The 22,280-nt window shown below is 43.8% G+C and overlaps 1 pseudogene; it reads left to right on the top strand.

The window, feature by feature from the left end:
• The first annotated feature begins 3,422 nt into the window (after nucleotides 1-3,422).
• On the top strand, nucleotides 3,423-18,532 carry LOC140723480 (uncharacterized; annotated as a pseudogene).
• The last annotated feature ends 3,748 nt before the right edge of the window (nucleotides 18,533-22,280 follow it).

A 22,280-nucleotide genomic window follows, 5' to 3' on the forward strand; every position in this document is an offset into this window, starting at 1 on the left:
GACGTATTTAAATGAAAAGGATGCCTCCACTTTGCAGGCATCTGCTAGATTAGCAGATGTTTGCTTTAACTCAGAAGGTTAAATTTACCCAGAGTAAGAACTTCCAAAACAGTACCAGGGATAACCAGGTTAAACCAGTAATTAAAGCTGGGACTAGTGACAAGAGTAAGGATGAAGGGAAGCAGTTGAAGGAGAAATATTCTGGTCTTACTTGTTACTATTGTAAGAAAGCTGGTCATATGATTGCTAATTGTTCCATCCTGAAGAAGAAAAAGGAAATGGAGGTAGTCCCAATTGCCTGTGTTCAGTATGTTGAAGCACCTGTAAAGCCACAGGGTTCTGAACATTCTGTTTGCGGTTCAGTTAGGGTCTGAGAGGTCTGACCGAGTTAAGAAGGGATTCGATCATTTTATGTCAGTTGGGTTTGTATTAGTAAAGGAAGGGTCAACCCCGGTACCAGTGAAAATTCTTTGAGTTACTGGGGCTTCTCAGTCACTTATATTAGAGAGCGTTCTAAAGTTTGGTGATGAGACTCACACTGGTGAGGTAAATCTTATTAAAGGCATTGGGGGCGGCATGGTTTCTGTGCCATTGCACAAGGTAACTTTACATTCAGGGATGGTTTTGGGACCTGTTAATATTGGATTATGCTCCAGTTTACCGGTGGAAGATGTTACTTTGCTGTTAGGGAATGACCTGGCAGATGGTAAAGTTGTTCCTGCAGTGCAGTAAACAACTGACCCAACCACTGACGACCACAGATGGATTTTAACATTTATCCTTCCTGCGCAGGAACTCGAAGTATGGCTAAAATGTCTGCCGACGCTGACGAGTTTATAGCAGAACAGAACCGAGACCCTGAGATTGAAGCTTTAAAAGAAACAGCTCTCTCAGATGATGAGATTAAGAAAGTGCCAGATAGGTATTATCTCAAGGATGGAGTGTTAATGCAAAAGTGGAAGCCACCTACTATACCAGTGAGTAAGGAATGGGCAATTGTTCACCAAGTTGTAGTTCCTAAAGTTTATAGGACTGAAATTTTAACTTTGGCCCACAGTATGCCTTTAGGTGGCCATTTTGGAGTGAATAAAACTGTCAACAGGATTATGAAATAATTCTACTGGCCTAATCTGAGGAAAGATTTGACCTTTTGCAGAACCTGTCACACTTTTCCAGCTGTGGGTAAACCTAATCAGGTCACGACAGTGCCCCACTGCGGTGAACCCTTTTCAAAATTTATAGTGGATTGTGTTGGCCCATTGCCAAAGACTAAAGCTGCCCATCAGTATCTGCTAACTATTATGTGTACTGTATCCAGATTCCCAGAGGCAATACCTCTCAGAAATATTAAAGCTAAAACTGTGGCGAAGGCTCTTACCAAGTTTTTTTTTACTTTATCTGGTTTGCCTAAAGAAATCCAGTCTGATCAAGGAAGCAATTTTACTTCTGGATTATTCCAGCAGGTAGTTTATGAACTGGGAGCTAAACAAATTACATCATCTGCGTACTATCCAGAATTACAATGGGTTCTAGAAAGATTTCATTCTCCCCTCAAAACAATGATTAAGACACAATGTGTTCCACACTGTCTCTCTCTCTCAGTCCGTGCCTTGTAAGGGCTTGAAAAATACATCATCGGACGAATGCACCCACACGCCAAAAAAAGACATACTGTATTGAAAATGGAAAAGACTGGGATGAAGGAATATATTTGCTTTTGTTCGCAGTAAGAGAGTCGGTACAGAAATCACTGGGCTTTAGTCCATTTGAATTTGTATTTGGTCATAGAGTGAGGGGAAGTTTGACCTTGTTAAAGGAACAGTGGATTGATGGGGATGTACATGTTAACTTGATAGACTATGTTTTGAGGTTCAACAATGAACTACTCCAAACCTGTAGTCTGGCGAGACAAAACTTAAAGATTTCTCAAAACAAAATGAAGTGTTGGTTTTGTTACGAAGGATGAATAACTCTGATGGGCAGAAGGGTGCAGAGTGGCCCCTGCCCCCCCCCCCCTTTTGGAGAATCGCAAATCACTACTATTTCGATGTTGCTACCAAGGAAGTAAGAGAGACAAAAGGAAATCTGCCAGGGCAGTTGTTATTGATAACAGCTCATGAAAGGGAACGAGAGAGAGAGAGAGACAGCTAAGAGACACAGCTAAGGAGGAACGTCTCCTACTGACAAAAGAGGAGATTTAATGCTATTGTCTTTTGGAGAAGGATTGCTTACTTGGTACTGTTCTATTCATTGAAATCCCTCAGGGGACAGCCAGAGTGGGTTGGTTTGATGGGTTACGTCAGTCAAACCTGATTGACACCTGAGACCCCATGAGTGGGGATAAAAGTGAGGTCTGGGGTAACACCCCTCAGACGCACCGGGAGAAACGCTAGTGAGCATCAGAAACCCACGAGACAGGGTGGGACATCGAAGACCGAACGAAGGGTCGGTAAATTTTAACTCACAGTGTTTTACAGCGAGGCCGGTGGGGGCTTGTGTGTGTGTCCACCCTTGCCTGGGTGACGTGTCCACCACGGAAGAACGGTCTGGCTAAAGGACGGAGGGGTCATACCTGAATGGTCACAACAACAACGCATCGACGGATCAAAATCGTAAAGGACGGTTGGCAAGATAATAACTGTTACTGTTCACACGTTCTCTCTCTCTCTCTCTCTCTCCCTCTCTCTCTCCCTCTCCCTCTCCCTCTCCCTCTCCCTCTCCCTCTCCCTCTCCCTCTCCCTCTCCCTCTCCCTCTCCCTCTCCCTCTCCCTCTCCCTCTCCTTCTCCCTCTCCCTCTCCCTCTCCCTCTCCTCCCTCTCCCTCTCCCTCTCCTTCTCTCCAAGCAACTACAGCCTGCATGAACTCAACTGAACTTTATATTTCTATCTGTCATTTCATTATCCCCTAGACAACGATAGAGCTTGTTTCATTAGTGATTATTATTATTCCCGCACTTTTAGTTTCAGTATTGCTAACATATATTCTCTGTATATTCGCATTGATATTATTTTGTATATTTTTGCTAATAAATATTGTTGAAAATAGTATCACCAGACTCCAACGGACACTTCTATCTTTGCTGGTAAGACACCCAGTTACGGGGTTCGTAACAGTTTGATAAGCGAGCTTGCGAAAGAAAATACCAGGTGGGGGATAAGGTGTTTACCTTATCTCCAATGTTGACAAATCCACTTCAGGCGAAACTCAATGGACCCTATAAAATAATCTCTCAAATTAATAATGTGAATTATGTTATCAAAACACCCGACCGATATAAACTAACACAGGTGGTACAGATAAATATGATAAAGCCTTATTTTGACAAGCAGGCACCATCTGTGAGTGTTGTTGTCAAAACTTATGAATCTGGTAACCCTGAGAATGAAACAATTGACTCGTCTGAGACTTTTCACAAGCCAAACATGGTCCCAGTTAGACTAATGAACTTGGTTGTTCTAGAAATGCTGAGAAAAATCTTAGAAGGTTTTTTGGGAATGGATGGATGTTACCGTAAGTTCTGTAACAACTTTGCTGGTATTGCTCTTCCTCTGACTAATTTACTGAAGAAGGGTGAAAAGTTTGTTTGGGCAGAGCCTTGTCAGAAGGCATTTGGTCGATTGTTACCAGTATTTGAGATTAGGCCAATCAATGTAGTGCTGTCAGCAAATTTAAATAGCAGATTGGAGCTGTGGGCAACACAAGTCATGGGTGCACAGAAAGTAAAGGAGGGGGCCAAAGAGACAACCCTGTGGGTTTTGTGTCCAGAGGGTCAGAGAGAGAGAGGAGATGGAGCCCACTCTTACCACCTGCCGGCAATCTGACAGGAAGTCCAGGATCCAGCTACACAAGGCAGGGTGAAGGCCAAGGTCTCTGAGCTCCTTGTCGATACTTCACGCCTTTGTATGGCCACTGCTCTGCCCATGACTGTAAGGAACTGCAGAGAACTTTGGAGAGCAGAGAACATCAGAGAAACAAGCCTCAACTCCATGGACTCTCCCGACACTTCCCCTCCCTCGGAAAAGCAGGCCATGTACTCAAAGATCCTCACAACCTGGATATTCTTGCTGCAAACCCACTCCCACATTGGCGGAGAGATACAAAACCCTTTAAGTGCGTACAACCAGGCTGAAGGACGGCTTCCAGTCTGCAGTTATAAGCCAAATGAATCATAAAATGGACTCGACCTCACAATGTAACTCGACGTGACCCTGCACCATATGTCTATCTGCACTGCACTTTCTCTGCAGCCATAATGCTTTGTTACAGTTATTGTTTTGTCGTATATCAGCTCAATGCACTGTTGTAATGTATCAATCTGTGTGGATGGTACGTCAGGCAAGATTTTCACTGTAGCTCAGTACGTGATGATAATAAACAAATTTCCCCATTTTAATTGTGTGGAAATATTAGACAGACTAAGCTTTTGCTCTGGAACCACAGAAGGAAACTGAACTGTTGTCATTTCTGTGGAAAGCAAATATCTGGAAAATGCTTCAATCTCACATTACGATCTGCAGTAACTGGGATCAGGTGACCGGTGGTGGGTCTCCTATATCAATATCAGAATCAGGTTTAATAGCACCGGCATGTGCCATGAAATCCGTTATCTCTGCGGTAGCAGTAGAACCTAATTCTTAACAAAAGATTTTAACAATTGTGATTTAAAGTAAGAATATATGTAGTGCAAAAATAGAAAAAATAAAAATGTAATAAACTATTTTAATTGTGTGGAACTATTTGACTGACTGGGTTGTTGCTTTGGAAATTCTGAAGTGAAGCTGAATTAAACTTTACACATTTATGAGAAGCTCAGATAAATGCAAATAGCTAAATTCTCACATAAATGGGTCAAACACCCAGAAACACCGGCAGCACTTCAGCATGTTGAAACAGTGAATGAAACATGCAGAAAATATTGCAGGAAAAAAAAACATTGTCCACCCACAATGAGAGGACGTGACAGATCCGGATCTCACTGCCTTGTCTGAACGGGGAAAGATGAAGCTACACGTACACGTAGAGCAGTGACCCGCAGATGCTGCAGATCTGCAGAAAAACATGAATGGGAAACGGGATCAGGTGACGGGTGGAGGGTCTCCCTCCTGAACCGGTGACTCTGCTCCTCGCCACTCACACGCTGCCCGAACCATCCGCCGCATTCCAAAAATTATTCCATATTTACACCAGATACATGTCTACTTTTCCACACCATATCTACCCCGATCCCTTTCCCTCTACCCCCAGGTCACAGTGTCACAGGCTCGATTCCCATCCAGGTCCGAAACATAATTCAATCCTAAACAGGAAGTGTTCACGTTTCATTTCAATCAGTTCTGTGTTTATAAACACTAATTTCTATTCACATTCCTCCGGCTTCAGTGGACAGGAACACTGAAACATAAAGTGAGAAACAGCAGGAGGTGGCCATTCGGCCCATCTAACCATCAACAAGATGGCGGCTGCTCTCCCATCTCAGCCACGTTTCTGTCCGATCTTCATTTCCTCGATCCCTTCGGTCACCACACATCTGCCGGCCTCTTTTCGACGTGAGGACGACCATTGAGTCTTCACCGCCCTCTGTGGAGGGGATTTACAGATATTCACCACCCTCGGAATGGAGACTTTTCCCCTCATTACAGTCCCGGACAGTCCACCCCCTTTTTCAGAGACTGGAATCCCTGGTTCAACCGGTAATGATGTTCAGAGTTATCACATTTGATCTTTCTTCAAGTTATGACCCCACCACCCCAGGGATCAGTCAGGTGAATCTTCATTGCACTCTCTATAACAAATACTCTCTAACCTCTTTGTTCATCCTCTATGGAATTAATTTCCATCTTCTGCAGCCCCGTGTTGCCCCAACTACTCACCTCCCACCCTTGTGACTATTTTCACATTCCACCTCCCCCTCACCTGGATCCACCTCTCACTCCTCAGCTCTTGCCCCATCCCCACCCCTCACCTCTTTTCTCTGACTATTTCCCGTCCACACTCTGTCCAGAGGGAGGGTCTCGGCCCGAAATGTTGACGGTCCATTTCCCTCCACAGATGCTGTCCGACCCACTGAGTTCCTCCGGCAGTTTGTTCTTTGGTCTGTATAACCCGTGTTGGTATGGGGAGCGGGATTTTACACCATATTGCAGGGTTAGGGTTAGGGTTAATGGACCTTTCGGTGAGACAACAACATTTATCACGGGTTTCATCACAAAATCCAGTGTTGTGGGATGTAAAGTCCCCTGTTATGTGTCCGGCTGTGCCGTGTTGTTGGTGGAGTGGGCAGCGTGGTGTTTGTCTCGATTCGGGTCACAACACCAGAATTGCCAGCGGGGTCCACACACAGTGTATTAGTCAACAGAAAATCTCTCGTCCCTGCAGTCTTTGTCTCCTGGTAAACTCAACACGCTGACAGTGTGGACCATAAATACCACTACCTCTCAGAGTCAGGGAATCACTCAGACAGCTGATCGCTGAGAGGAATAATATTTATTGGTCATTAAAGTTCGCCCAGATTCGTTTGGACGGATTTGATGTGGAGTTCGGGGTGTCACAGTGAAAGGGCGGGACGGCCGAACTCTCTCCGTTGTCCAATCATCCTTCCAGGTGAGGCGACACTTCACCTGTGAATCTTCCGGGGTCGCCTATTGTGTCCGCTGCTCCCGATGCGGCCGCCTCTACACTGGTGACACCGGATCCTCCGCAGTTGTGCGGGGTAGGAATGTTTTTTAACGGGTGTCGATATTTTTCTTCCCTTTTGTGCGAGAGGGGTGGGTTTTGGAGGTTGATGATCGGGATACCGTCCTTTTTGATGCGGGGGGTGTGGAGGGAGTTTCATTTTTTTTTCTCTCTGAACGACTTTCATGTTTTCTTTGTTTCTTGGTTCTCTGGAGAAGAAAAAAAAACAGCGTTATTTATGAATACCTGCTTTGATAATAAATTAACCTTTGAACTATTCACTCCGAGCGGGACTTACTTAGTTAGTCACTCAGATAGGAACAGTCAGTGAATGCTCCCACCCAATTCACCAATTCCCCTTACACCACAGATATATCTGTCCAGATACTCCCCACACAAGACAGGCTGGAGCCAAAAATATTTACTACATTACAGACCCTAAAGACAAATTACAAAATAGTCATAATGGCTTACACACACAGAACAGACTGAAGCTGTCCTATCTGTACACATGAGTGCACAAGGAGATAAGCATCCTGAAACCCGAGCTAGCTACCCTGAAGAAGAAATATGGCTCAGCACGGCTTAGTACATTGGCTCATCATCAGAAGTTTCTTTCAGAAAAACAGGCTGCTATTTTGTAATGTAGTGTTAACCCTTTTACATACTTTATCATTCCTTCCTTTAGATCATTACATGATCAACAAAGCAGTAACTTTTTACAGAGAAAGCAACCAAGTACAGCATTGACTTCTCATTGGGTAAAAACGGCATACATCAGTAATTATAACAATGATATGTACAACCATTTGGACATAATGCAATATCATGCCCCACATATTACCGACAGGTCTTCGAAGATCACCATTTCGACCCTTCGGTGAACCCGTGTAAATCCTGCCCTACTCTCTTGATGCTGTCAGTCTCCTTGGCAGTGTGCTTGGAGAGGGATGTAACGTTAGTAGCCTCATCAGGGATATAGGTGCAGCATTCTGTGTCAGTAATAGCACAGGTTCCCCCTTTCTCAGCTGGGATAAGATCTAAAGCCGTACGATTCTGTACAACTTTTTGCCGGATTGCAATCATTTCAGTGGATATTTCTGTTACTTGGGCCTGTGTTTCTGCCAGGGCCCCTGCAGTGTTGTGGCCAGATCCTCAAGTGCTTGTAGCCAAATTGATTATCTCTCGTGAATTCCCGGCTACTCCATAGGAGAGAAAAGCGATCGTCCAAAATCGCTCAGTCTCAGTTATTCCTCTCGGCTGCTGGGCACCTGCAGTTCTGGCCAGGATGCATGTTTCCCAGTATAGGAAGTTCAGTTTGGTGGGGTCCTGAGAAACATCCCTCAAAACACCGACAGCCACAGTCACCTCTGACTGGACCACAGTTCCTCACTCTCTTCCCCAGGTGTTATTTGAGGAAGCCCATGCTGAGAGTTCCTCACTCTGGTTGAGCAGGATTACAGACATTGGAATCATAGTTTTACCCAGCAGGCCCCTAGTTCTACCTGTTTGGCAAGGTGTGACCGAGAGAGAGAAAGGTGTTAACATGGGGTCCCCCAGAAAGACATAAACACCAACACCTCTGTTACATTCCTGTAACGGTTTAAATGAACCAGCAGCAACAGACCACACCTGGAGAGTGGTTTTGATGTTAAAACCACTGTCTTTATTCGTATCTACTTATAATATAACAAATTAACCAAAATAATCAAAAGATAAAAGTGTTATGAGTACACATATGTGTAAATATAACTCCCAAACCACTGAGCTCAGAGACTACCAAGGTTAAAGTCTTTAGAAGGTAAAGAATGAAAGTTCAGTTCATCCACGGAATCAATGACGAGAGAGAGATATTTGTAATCCAAGGTGAATGTCAAGAGAAGGCAATTACGTTGAATTCCACAAATTCCACAGTGGTAAAACAAGATAACAGTCGCTGTAGGTCTTATCCGTCGTTGTTCTAAATTCACATACTCATATGTACTCAAATTCATATCTCCAAAAGTAGCTTATCACAGGAGTACTGTCTTCAGAAGGAACTACCATCCAAGCAAGGGTTAACACACAGGTAGATTCGGGAAGGTACTCCCAATCCAGATCCAACACACAAAGTATTACTGAGAGTGATTTCCACAGAATATCCCTTCTCACAAGTGGATACCGCATAACACACCCGAATCCAGCTAAGGGTTAACAAAAGTGGTAGCCACGGGATACTCCAACAAAATCCCCAGATGGATTATACGAATTATCACCAACAGTGATTGGTCACAGGGGTACCTCTTCAAGTGAATTACCACCCCCAGGCAAGGGTTAGCAGAAGTGGTCCTCACAGGATACTCCCAAACCAACAGATCCACTCCAATGGATCAAACAAAGTGACAATCACACATTCGGTATACGCTGGATCAATAATCAACCCACCGTGTGGGCACAGGAGAGTCCAAACAGTGACCTTTGGCCACTAGGTCCTTTGTTTCGAACCTTCCATCTTATTTCTTTCTCTCCGGCTGACTGTGTTTGTGACTGTCCTTGCTTAAATAAAACAAACTGTAAGTTATGTAAACACAAGCTGCGAGCAAGTGTAAACACGCTGCATCGTCAAATAGTTCCGCCCCTCTCTCTCTCTCTCTCTCTCCTCTCTCTCTCATCTCTCTCTCTCTCTCTCTCTCTCTCTCTCTCTCTCTCTCTCTCTCTCACTCTCTCTCTCTCTCTCTCTCTCTCTCTCTCTCTCTCTCTCTCTCTCTCCTCTCTCTCTCTCTCTCTCTCTCTCTCTCTCTCTCTCTCTCTCTCTCTCTCCTCCTCCCCCCCCCCCTCTCAGTAAGAATCAAACAGGAGCCGGGAAAGCCAGGCTTGTATACACAGGAATTAGAAGGAAAATTTAGAATTTAGTATTTTCTCAACGTATTCCTTTTTAGTTATCTTATGTTGCTCTTTAAAAGTTTTCCAATCCTCTGGCTTTCCTCTCATCTTTGCTATGTTATACATCTTCTCTTCTATTTTTATACTGTCCTTGACTTCCCTTGTCATCCCCGGTCGACCTCTACTCCCCCATAGCTGGCTTTTAACACTGAGATTGGGTGGGACTACAATCAGAGGCCATGGGTTAAGGGCGAGAGGCGAAACGTTAAGGGGAACATGAGGGGAAACTCCTTCGCACAGACAGTCATCCGGGTGTGGAATGAGCAGCCAGCACAAGTGGTGCATGCGAGCTCGATTTCAACATTTAAGAGGTTCGTGTAGGTATATGGATGGTAGGGGTATGGAGTGGGCAGTTTAATTAGTTCAGCACAAACCAGATGGCCCAAATGGCCTGTTTCTGTATTGTAATTTTCCACAGGAACCTGAAGTAACACTAATATTCACTCTGTCCTTTTAACAGATGTGCAGACCAACCATTCAGCTCAGCAGGGATTTTTTATCTGGTGTTAAAATTGTGGAACTTTAAGTTAATAATACGTGAAAGAAAATCCCAGATGCACGTCAAGAAAGACAATTTGCATGAGAGTGTTTCAGTTACTGTGGGGCCAGGCACCCATGCAGCTCAGCAGGAACAGGGAATAATACCAATGGAGAGAGTCAAACTGAGCCAAGGTACAAATTGCAGATGGCAGAAATGCCCCATTCTTATAGAAACAGGAAGAGCATCGGAATTGATGGTCATTCCAGATACCAGCACTCTGCCCAGTCAGGAAATGATTTCTCTGTCCAACTTGGGTTCAACCTCATTGTAACAGTGAGGAACAGCCAGGTCAAAACTTGACGACTCAAGCAGTCTCATCTGAAATGTTGTCCGACAGCCATTGATGGAGTTTGTAAAGCATTTCAGAGGTTAAAACGAGAAGGAATTAGTCTCCAGGAATCTCAAACACAGCACGCCAGTTTTGTTGTCTCTGTCCGGATATTTAAGAAGTGGAGCGAGGGATTCAATCGACTATCCTTCCTACTCAGACTGTGGGGAGGGATTTATTCGGTCATCTGACCAACTGGCACGCCCGTCACTTTACACGGGAGAAAGTCCGTTCACCTGCTAAGACAGTGGGAATAGATTCACTCGGTCATCTCAACTGAAGGTACATCAGCAAGTTCACACTGGGCAAGGCCATTCACCTGTTCTCTGTGTGAGAAGGGATTCAGTTGGTCTTCCAACCTGTGGACACACCAGTCAGTTCACACCGGGCAGAGGCTGGTGATCTGCTGAATTTGTGGGAAAGGATTCACTCAATCATCTGACGTAATGGCACACCAGCGGGTTCACACTGGGGAGAGGACATTCACCTGCTCAGAATGTGGGAAGCGATTCACTCAATCTTCCACCCTACAGATACATCAGCGAGTTCACACTGGGGAGAAGCCATTCACCTGCTCATTCTGCGGGAAGGGATTCAGTCAGTCAGCCAACCTACAGAGACATCAGCGAGTTCACACTGGGGAGAAGCCATTCACCTGCTCATTCTGTGGGAAGGGATTCAGTCAGTCATCCAACCTACAGTGTCATCAGCGAGTTCACACCGGGGAGAAGCCATTCACCTGCTCAGTCTGTGGGAAGGGATTCACTCGGTCATCCCACCTTCAGACACACCAGCGAGTTCACACTGGGGAGAAGCCATTCACCTGCTCAGAATGAGGGAAGCGATTCACTCGGTCATCCCACCTTCAGAGTCATCAGCGAATTCACACCGGGGAGAAGCCGTTCACCTGCTCAGAATGAGGGAAGCGATTCACTCGGTCAGCCAACCTACAGAGACATCAGCGAGTTCACACTGGGGAGAAGCCATTCACCTGCTCAGTCTGTGGGAAGGGATTCACTCAGTCATCCACCCTACAGAGACACCAGCGAGTCCACACTGGAGAAAGGCCGTTCACCTGCTCAGACAGAATGTGGGAAAGGATTCACTCAGTCATCCCACGTACTGGCACATCAGTCAGTTCACAATGGGGAGTTGCCGTTGTTATGAATCCCTAGGTTTTGTTTGAAGTGGACTGTCATTTTAAGAGAGAGAAATTAAAAAGTTAAATCAGTTTGACTTGCAGCTTGTTTACATCGCTCGCAGCTTATTTAGTTTTAACCGAGGACACAGACACTCAGAGTCAGACGGAGACGAAGGAGGTAAAATGGAAGTATCGAAACCAGGGAACTGGTGGCCAAGGGTCACTGATCGCAACTTTCCTATGCCCACAAGGGTGGGTTAATTATCGATTCAGCGTACTCAAATGTGTGGTTGTCACCTCGTTTGATCCGTAGGAGTGGATCTTATTTGGGGTATCCTGTGAAGACCACTGATGTGTTAACCCTTGCCTGGGTGTGGTGGGGTAATTCACTTGAAGACGATACCCCTTGTGACGAGTAACTTTCCGTGATAATTCGTATGTGGATTTGGAATGATGACGGATAAAATCTACAGCAACTGTTGTCTCGTTTTACCACTATGGAACCTGTGGAATTCGACATAATTGCCTTCTCAACATTTACGCTGTATTACAAATATCTCTCTCATCACCAATTCCATTGTTGAACTGAACTTTCATACTTTGCCATCTCAAGACTCCAAGCCATGTTTCTCCCGAACTCCATAGTCTGGGAGTTATATTTACACACATATATACACATAACACATTTGTTTATCTTGTTTAAGTTACTATATTATCTAATAAAGATAGTTTTAACATTAAAAACAGATTCCAGGTGTAGCCTATTGCTGGTGTTCGTTTCTAAAGCGTTACAATTCATAGCAAAATTTGGGCCTGCGTCTGGGATATGAACAGATTTGGGGGCGTAGTCATTAATTATCGATTTCATTGGGGAAATACCTTTTGATTTTTATGTGTGTGGAAAATCAGTAGCAACGGATGTTTATAGATGTCTCGAAGTGCCAGGCATTGGAGGACGCCAGAAGGGTTGAGTTGTTATGTATTGCTAAAAGGTTAAAACTGCTAAGGGGATATCGACAATGAGGAGTGCACAGATGCAGAGTGTAATAGCTGAACATTATGTACCGGAGGGTGTGTTTAAAGTGGAAGAGTTGGATGTGTTTCCTGAAAGTAAACCTCGTGAGCTTGAGCTCCAGTTCAAGTGAAAAAAATTAAGTGCGGAGGCTGCGGAAAGGCAAGAGGCAGTTCGAGCTGGAAAAGATAGAGAGATTGCAGCAAAGTGTTCGAGTGTTAGACTCTGGTGATAAGTTTAAGGCTAGTCGGGAAGTTAAATTGGTACCTCCATTTGACGAAGCAGAGGTTGATAAATACTTTCAGCATTTTGAGAAAGTTGCTCAGAGTTTAAAGTGGCGAACAGAGGGTTGGCTTATTCTCTTACAAAGTCTAATTTAGGGGAAGGCTCAGCAAGCCTATTCTGCTTTGACAGTTGATGAAGCAGCTGATGATGACATTGTGAAAGAGGCTGTGCTCAAAGCTTACAAGTTTTTCCCAGAATCATACAGGCAAAAGTTTAGAAATTTGAGGAAGTCTGTGAACCAAACTTATATGGATCTTGCTTATGATAAGGTTATGAGTTTTGACCGCTGGTGCACATATAAAAATATAACTGATGATTTTAACAGCTTGTAAGAGTTGGTTTTAATTGAAGATTTCAGAGGGTGCGTGCCTGATAACATAAAGAGATATTTAGATGAAAAGGATGCTGCCACTTTTCAGGAGTCTGCTGGATTAGCAGATGAGCTTGCTTTAACTCAGAAGGTTAAGTTTATCCCGAATAAGAGCTTCCAAAAGAGTAGCAGGGATCACCAGGGTAATCCAGAAATTAAAGCTGGAACTAGTTACAAGAGTAAGGATGAAGGGAAGCAGTTGAAGGAGAAATATTCTGGTCTTCCTGGTTACTATTGTAAGAAAACTGTTTATATAATGGCTCTGTGGAGGCTCTTTAGGAAAAGGAAAAGGAGGCAAGTCCCGAATGCCTGTGATCAGTCTGTTGAAGCACCAGTAAACCCACAGGGTTCTGAACATTCTGCTGAGGCTCAAATAAGCATTTGAGAGGTCTGACCCAGTTAAGAAGAGATTCGATCATTTTACGTCAGATGGGATTGTATTATTAAAGGAAGGGTCAACCCCGGTACCACCGAAACTGTTTGAGATACAGGGGCTTCTCAGTCACTTATATGAGACAGCATTCCAAAGTTTGGTGATGAGACTGAAACAGGTGAGGTAAATCTTATTAAAGGCATTGGAGGCGGTGTGGGTTCTGTTCCATTGTACAAATTAACTTTACAGTCAGGGTTGGTTTCGGGACTTGTTAAAATCGGATTGTGCTCCAGTTTACCGGTGGGAGATGTTTACTTTGCTGTTAGGGAATGACCTGGCAGATGGTAAAGTTGTTCCTGCATTGCTGTTGACAACTAACCCAACCACTGACGACCCACAGATGGATTTTAACATTTATCCTTCCTGCCAAGTAACTCGAAGTATGGTTAAAAAGTCTGCCGACGCAGACGGTTCTGTGCAGCATGATTCTTATACCCATGATAGCCAAAATCGGGATTCAGGTTATGATGAATGTCAGGGAGTTTTCTGCCTTCATTGTTTCAACAGGATTCAGGTAGTAAGTCTGATGAGAAAGATTTATCCCTGTCTAGGAAGGAGTTTATAGCAGAACAGAACCGAGACCCTGAGATTGAAGCTTTAAAAGAAACAGCTCTCTCAGATGATGTGATTCAGAAAGTGCCAGTAGGGTATTATCTCAAGGATGGAGTGTTAATGATGAAGTGGAGGCCACCTGCTATACCAGCGAGTAGGGAATGGACAATTGTTCCCCAAGTTGTAGTTCCTAAAGTTTATAGGGCTGAAATTTTCACTTTGGCCCACAGTATACCCTTAGGTGGCCATATTGGAATGAATATAACTGTAAACAGGTTTATGAAATAATTGTACTGGCCTAATTTGAGGAAAGATGTGACCTTTTTCAAACATGTCACACTTGCCCATTTGTGGGTAAACCCCACTAGGTCACCCCAGTGGCCCCACTGTGGTTTATACGTGCATTCGGTGAGCCCTTTTCTAAATTTATAGTGGACTGCGTTGGCCCATTGGCAAAGCCTAAAGCTGGCCATCATTATCTGCTAACTATTATGTGTACTGCATCCAGATTCCCAGAGGCAATACCACTCAGGAATATTAAAGCTAAAACTGTAGCGAAAGTTCTTACCAAGCTGTTTTTTTTAATACATTTTCTGATTTGCCTAAAGAAATCCAGTCTGATCAAGAAAGTAATTTTACACCTGGATTATTTCAGTAGGTAGTTTATGAATTAGGCGCTGAACAAATACATCATCTGTGCACCATCTGGAATCACAAGGGCTGTAGAAAGTTTTCATTCTACACTCAAAACAATGATTAAGACATTCTGTATTGAAAATGGAAAGACTGCGATGAAGGAATATATTTGCTTTTGTTCTCTGTAAGAGAGTCGGTACAGGATCACTGGGCTTTAGTTCACTTGAACTATTTGGTTGTAGACTGAGGACACCTTTGACTTGTTAAAGGGACAGTGGATTGATGGGGATGTACATGTTAACTGGTTAGACTATGTTTTGAAGTTCAATAATAAACTACACCAAGCGTGTAGTCTCATGAGACAAAACTTAAAGATTTCTCAAAACAAAATGAAGTGTTGGTTTGATAAGCGGGCTTGTGAAAGAAAATAACAGGTGGGGGATATCTTATCTTATCTCCAATGTTGATGAATCCACTCCAGGTGAAATTCAATGGACTGTATGAAATAGGCTCTCAAATTAATGATGTGAATTATGTTATTAAAACACCCGACTGACGTAACTAACACAAGTTGTACACATAAATATGATAAAGCCTTATTTTGACAAATAGGCACCATCTGTGTGTGTTGTTGTCAAAACATATGCATCTGGTAACCCTGAGAATGAAACAATTGACTCGTCTGAGACTTTTCACAAGCCAAACATGGTCCCAGTTAGGCTACTGAACTCGGTTGTTCTAGAAAATATTGATAACAAGTTGGCTCATCTGCAGCCAAAGCAAACAACAACAGCTGAAGGAATTAATTCTGATGTTTAAAGATTTATTTCCCGATGTTCCCAAGCAAACCACGGTCGCAGTTCATGATGTAGATATTGGTCAAGCCAAACCGATTAAACAACACACATATCGCATGAACGTAGAAAAGTGTAAATTAGCAGAGCAAGAATTTGAAAATATGCTGGTAAATGGTATTATTAGTCATTCATCATCAGATTGGAGTCACCCTGTATTATTGTGCCCAAACCTGATGGTAGTGTTAGATTTTGCACTGATTATAGGAAGGTAAATGCAGCAACAAAAAGAGATGCCTATCCTATCCCTAGGGTGGATGAATGCATCGATAAAGCTGGAAAAGCTAAATTTCCAACAAAGATTGATCTGTTGAAAGGGTATTGGTGTGTTCCATTGATGCAGAGAGGTAGAGAAATTTCTGCGTTTGTGACACCTTCTGAGTTGTATGAATACAATGTTTTACCTTTTGGAAGGCAAAATGCTCCATGAACATTCCAGAGAATGATTGATTTTGTTATTCGAAGATTAGAACACACAGATGCCTATATTGATGACTTCGTCACAGGGAGTGACACTTGGGAAGAGCATATCTCTGCAGTAGAAAAGCTGTTTGACAGGCTTTTCCAGGCCAGCCTTACAGGTAACTTGGCTAAGAGTGAATTTTGCCATGCCACTGTGACCTATCTTGGCTATGTTATAGCTCAAGGCAAATGGGCTCCTGTTCAGGCAAAAGTCCAGGCAATTTCTCAAGTTCCTATTCTGACTGGTAAGAAGGCTCTTAGAAGGTTTCTGGGAATGGATGGATATTATCGTAAGTTCTGTAAGAACTTTGCTGATATCGCTCTTCCTCTGACTAATCTCCTGTAGAAGGGTGAAAAGTTTCTTCGGAGCGAAACTCGTCAGTAGGCATTTGATCGATTGAAAGCCGTTTCTATGTTATTCACCTCTGCTCTGACTTTACAAAGCCATTTTCTATAGCTGTGGTTGCCAGTGATGAAGCTGCCGGGGCAATGTTATTACAAAAAGATGATGATGATGTTGAATATCCTGTAGCTTACTTTTCGAGAAAATTCAATGAGCATCAAAGAAATTATTCCACCTTAGGGGGTCATTTTTGACATTTAAGGAAAAACCTGGACAGGTATATGGATGAGAGGGGTTTGGGTTGATATGGTCCAGGTGCAGGTGAGTGGGACTAGGCAGAAAAATGGTTCGGCACAGCCAAGAAGGGCCAAAAGGCCTGTTTCTGTGCTGTAATGTTCTATGGTTCTTAGAGAAAGAGTTGTTGTCACTCATCTTGGCCTTGCGGCATTTCGATGTCTGTGTTTGTCCTGAGAAGAAACCTCTTGTAGTTTATACTGATCATAATCTGTTGGTGTTTTTCATTCAGGTAATGGGCAAAACCAGATGATTGTTAAACTAGAGTCTGATTTTGCAAGAATATGGTATTGTGATAATGCATATGAAAAGCACGGACAATATCATTGCCGATTGTCTTTCCAGATAAATGTTTTGTGTGAGGGGAAGTGTTATGAATCCCTAAGTTTCGTTTGCTGTGGACTGTCATTTTAAGAGAGTGCCTGAGTGAGGTGCGGACTAACAATGACGTCAGCCGATGACTTTCTTAGCTCACTTTCGATTTTTACAGAGAGAGAGCTCAAGGAGGCGGGACTGTCTGACTTGCAGCTTGTTTACATTACTTGCAGTTTGTTTCGTTTTAAGCGAGGAGACAGACACTCACAGTCAGAAGGACGCAAAAAAAGAGAACAAAAGGATTTAGACAAGGAAGCTAATGGCCAAGGGTCACTGTTTGAAACTCTCCTGTGCCCACAAGGGTGGTTTGATTATCGATCCAGTGCACATCGAATGTGCGCCTGTCACCACGAATAATCCACAGGAGTGCATTTTGTTTGGGGAATCCTGTGGAGACCACTTACGTGTTAACCCTTGCCTGGGTATGTGGTGTGGCGATTCACTTGAAGACGATATCCCCGAGGAAATCCGAAATTCAAACAGTAGCACAAACAAAATGCTGGTGGAACACAGCAGGCCAGGCTGCATCAATAGGGAGAAGCGCTGCCGACGTTTCGGGCCGAGACCCTTCGTCAGGACAAACCGAAAGGAAAGATAGTAAGAGATTTGAAAGTAGTGGGGGGAGGGGAAATGCGAAATGATAGGAGAAGACCGGAGGTTGTGGGGTGAAGCTGAGAGCTGGAAAGGAGATTGGTGAAAGTGATACAGAGCTGGAGAAGGGAAAGGATCATGGGACGGGAGGCCTCTGGAGAAAGAAAGGGGGGGGGGCAGATGGAGAACTGGTAATCAACTAAATATGTCAGGGATAGGGTAAGAAGGGGAGGAGCAGCATTAACGGAAGTTAGACATTTTAATTACACGTCCCATTCCCATTCTGATATGTCTAGCCATGGCCCCCTCTATTGTCAAAATGAATCCAAACTCAGGTTGAAGGAACAACACCTTATCTACCGGCTGGGTAGCCTGCAAGCTGTTGCCATGCACATTGACTTCTCTAACTTCCGTTAATGCAACTCCACCCCTTCTTACCCCATCCCTGAAATATTTAGTTGTTTGCATGTTCTCCATCTCCCTCTGGTACACAAGTCAGTTCACACGAGGGAGAGGCCGTTCACCTGCTCCGACTGTGGGAAGGTATTCACTTGGTCATCTCAGCTGAAGGTACATCAGAGAGTTCACACTGGGGAAAAGCCGTTCACCTGCTCAGACTGTGGGAAGGGATTCACGGTCATCCGGCCTACTGGCACACCAACGAGTTCACACCGGGGAGCGGCCGTTCACCTGCTCCGACTGTGGGAAGGGATTCGAATAATCCGCAGGAGTGGATTTTGTTTGGGGAATCCTGTGGAGATCACTTCTGTGTTAACCCTTGCTTGGGTATGTGGTGTGGCGATTCACTTGAAGACGATATCCCTAAAAGGAAACATGAGGTCATCTCAACTACGGGGACACCAGCGAATTCACACTGGGTAGAGTCTGATCACCTGCTCGGACTTTGGGAAGAGATTCTCTCAGCCAAATCAACCAAATGTGCATCACTGACTTTACACTGGGGAGAGGCTGTTCACCTACTGTGAATGTGGGGAGCGATTCGCTTATTCATTTAACCTTATGTAACTCTCGCTTCGGCTGGCAGCTTAATATAGGAGGTGATAGTCCCCTCCCCACCCTGCCAAACTGAAGAAATCTCAATTGGGTGGATGCTGCGTGTTGTGTCCCCTGTTACAAATCAGTACTGTACCCCAAAATAACAAATGGTACACAATATGTGATTAAACAATTGAGCTTTATAATTCTTACTTTGACAGAGGCAATGATGTACAGTGTATCAGTAAAGTTTCCTGTAACATTTGACTTCATTGTGAAGTATTAGCTTGCACCTTCTATCTCACTGATTTTTCCAGGAATCGTTTTATTTTAGCTAGAACGACAAGAGCTGTAAGTGAATGCAGCACCTGGTGGGGTAAGAGTTGTAAGCTATGATCATAGGGTATGGCAGGATAGATTCCAGCATTTTGTTACGAACAGTAACACTTTAGAAACAAACCAGCAGGAACAGACTGCACCTGGAATCTGGTTTCAGAAACAGAGAAAATAGGTGTAGGAGTAGACCATTCGGCCCTTCGAGCCTGCACCACCATTCAGTATGACCTTGGCTGATTATCCAACTCAGAATCCTGTAGCTCCTTTCTCTCCATACCCCCTGATCCCTTTAGACACAAGGGCCATATCAAACTTCCTCAAATGTAGCCAATGAACTGGCCTCAACTGTTTCCTGTGGCAGAGAATTCCACAGATTCACCACTCTCTGTGTGAAGAAGTTTTTCCTCATCTCGGTCCTAAAAGGCTTCTCCTTTATCCTTAAATTCTGACCCCTCATTCTGGACTTCCCCAACATCGGAAACAATCTTCCTGCATTTAGCCTGTCCATTCCCTTTAGAATTTTATATGTTTCAATAAAATTCCCCCTCAATCTTCTAAATTCCAGTGAGTATAAGCCTAGTCGATCCAGTCTTTCTTTATATGAAAGTCCTGCCATACCAGTAATCAATCTGGTGAACCTTCTCTGTACTCCCTCTATGGCAAGAATGTCTTTCCTCAGATTAGGGGACCAAAACTGCACACAATATCCTAGGTGCGGTCTCACCAAGGCCTTGTACAGCTGCAGTAGAACCTCCCTGCTCCTGTCATTCAAATCCTTTTGCTATGAATGCCAACATACCATTTGCCTTTTTCACTGCCTGCTGTACCTGCATGCCCACCTTCAATGACTGGTGTACAATGACACCCAGCTCTCGTTGCACCTCCCCTTTTCTTAATCGGCCACCGTTCAGATAATAATCTGTTTTCCTATTCTTGCAACCAAAGTGGATAACCTCACATTTATCCACATTCAGTTGCATCTGCCATGAATTTGCCCACTCACCTAACCTACCGAAGTCACCCTGCATCCTCTTACCATCCTCCTCACAGCTAACACCGCCGCCAGGCTTCGTGTCATCTTGAAACTTGGAGTTGCTGCACTTAATTTCCTCGTCTAAATCATTAATATATATTGTAAACAAATGGGGTCCCAGCACTGAGCATTGCGGTACCCCACTAGTCCCTGCCTGCCATTCTGAAAAAGTCCCATTTACTCCCACTCTTTGCTTCCTGTCTGCCAACCAATTCTCTATCCACATCAATACCATACCCCCAAAACTAATCTCCTTGTGGGACCTTGTCAAAAGCCTTTTGAAAATCTAAATATAACGCATCCACAGTCTCTCTCCTATCCACTCTACTAGTTACATCTTTAAAAAATTCTATAAGATTCGTCAGACATGATTTTCCTTTCACAAATCCATGCTGACTTTGTCCGATGACTTCACCTCTTTCCAAATGTGTTGTTATCACATCTTTGATAACCGACTCTAGCATTTTCCCCACCATCGACGTCAGACTCACCGGTCTATAATTCCTCGATTTTTCTCTCCCTCGTTTTTTAAAAAGTGGGGTTACATTAGCCACCCTCCAATTCTCAGGAACTAATCCAGAATCTAAGGAGTTTTGAAAAATTATCACTACTGCATCCATTATTTCCTGGGCTATTTCCTTAAGCACTCTGGGATGCAGGCCATCTGGCCCTGGGGATTTATCTGCCTTTAATCCCTTCAATTTACCTAACACCACTGCCCTACTAACATGTATTTCCCTCAGTTCATCCATCTCACTAGAACCTCGGTCCCCTACTATTTCCGGAAGATTATTTATGTCCTCCTTAGTGAAGACAGAACCAAAGTAGTTATTCAATTGGTCTGCCATGTCTTTGTTCCCTATGATCAAATCGCCTGTTTCTGACTGTAAAGGACCTACATTTGTCTTGACCAATCTTTTTTTTTCTTTTCACACATCTATAAAAGCTTTTACAGTCAGTTTTTATGTTCCCTGCCAGCTTTCTCTCATAATCTTTCGTCCCTTTCCTAATTAAGCCCTCTGTTCTCCTCTGCTGGTCTCTGAATTTCTCCCAGTCCTCAGGTGTGCCGCTTTTTCTGGCTAACTTATGCTTCTTCTTTGAACTTGATAATATCCCTAATTTCCCTTGTCAGCCATGGGTGCACTACCTTCCCTGATTTATTCTTTTGCCAAACTGGGATGAACAATTGTTGTACTTCATCCATGCGATCTTTAAATGCTTGCCATTGCATATCCACCGTCAACCCTTTAAGTATCATTTGCCAGTCTATCTTAGCTGATTCACGTCTGATACCTTCAAAGTTACCCTTCTTTAAGTTAAGATCCTTTGTTTCTGAATTAACTATGTCACTCTCCATCTTAATGAAGAATTCCACCATATTATGGTCACTCTTACCCAAGGGGCCTCGCACGACAAAATTCTAACTAACCCTTCCTCATTGCTCAATACCCAATCTAGAATGGCCTGCTCTCTAGTTGGTTCCTCGATATGTTAGTTCAGAAAACCATCCCGCATAAATTCCAAGAAATCTTCTTCCTCGGCACCCTTACCAATTTGGTTCACCCAATCTATATGTTGATTGAAGTCACCCATTATAACTACTGTTCGTTTATTGCACGCATTTCTAATTTCTTGTTTAATGCCATCCCCAACCTCACCACTACTGTTAGGTGGCCTGTAGACAGTTCTCACCAGCGTTTTCTGCCCCTTAGTGTTATGCAGCTCTACCCATATCGATTCCACATCCTCCAGGCCAATGTCCTTCCTTTCTATTGCGTTAATCTCCTCTCTAACCAGCAATGCTAACCCACCTCCTTTTCTTTCCTGTCTATCCCTCCTGAATATTGAATATCCCTGGATGTTGACCTCCCATCCTTGGTCACCCTGGAACCATGTCTCTATGATCTCAACTATATAGTATTCATTAATAAATATCTGCACATTCAATTCACCCACCTTGTTACGAATGCTCCTCACATTGACACACAAAGCCTTCAGGCTTGTTTTCACAACACTCTTAGCCCTTATACAATTATGTTGAAAAGTGGCTCTTGTTGCTTTTTGCCCCGGATTTGCCTGCCTGCCATTTTTACTTTTCACCTTA

This window comes from Hemitrygon akajei, unplaced genomic scaffold (genome assembly GCF_048418815.1).
Source record: "Hemitrygon akajei unplaced genomic scaffold, sHemAka1.3 Scf000115, whole genome shotgun sequence".
Classification (NCBI taxonomy): domain Eukaryota; kingdom Metazoa; phylum Chordata; class Chondrichthyes; order Myliobatiformes; family Dasyatidae; genus Hemitrygon; species Hemitrygon akajei.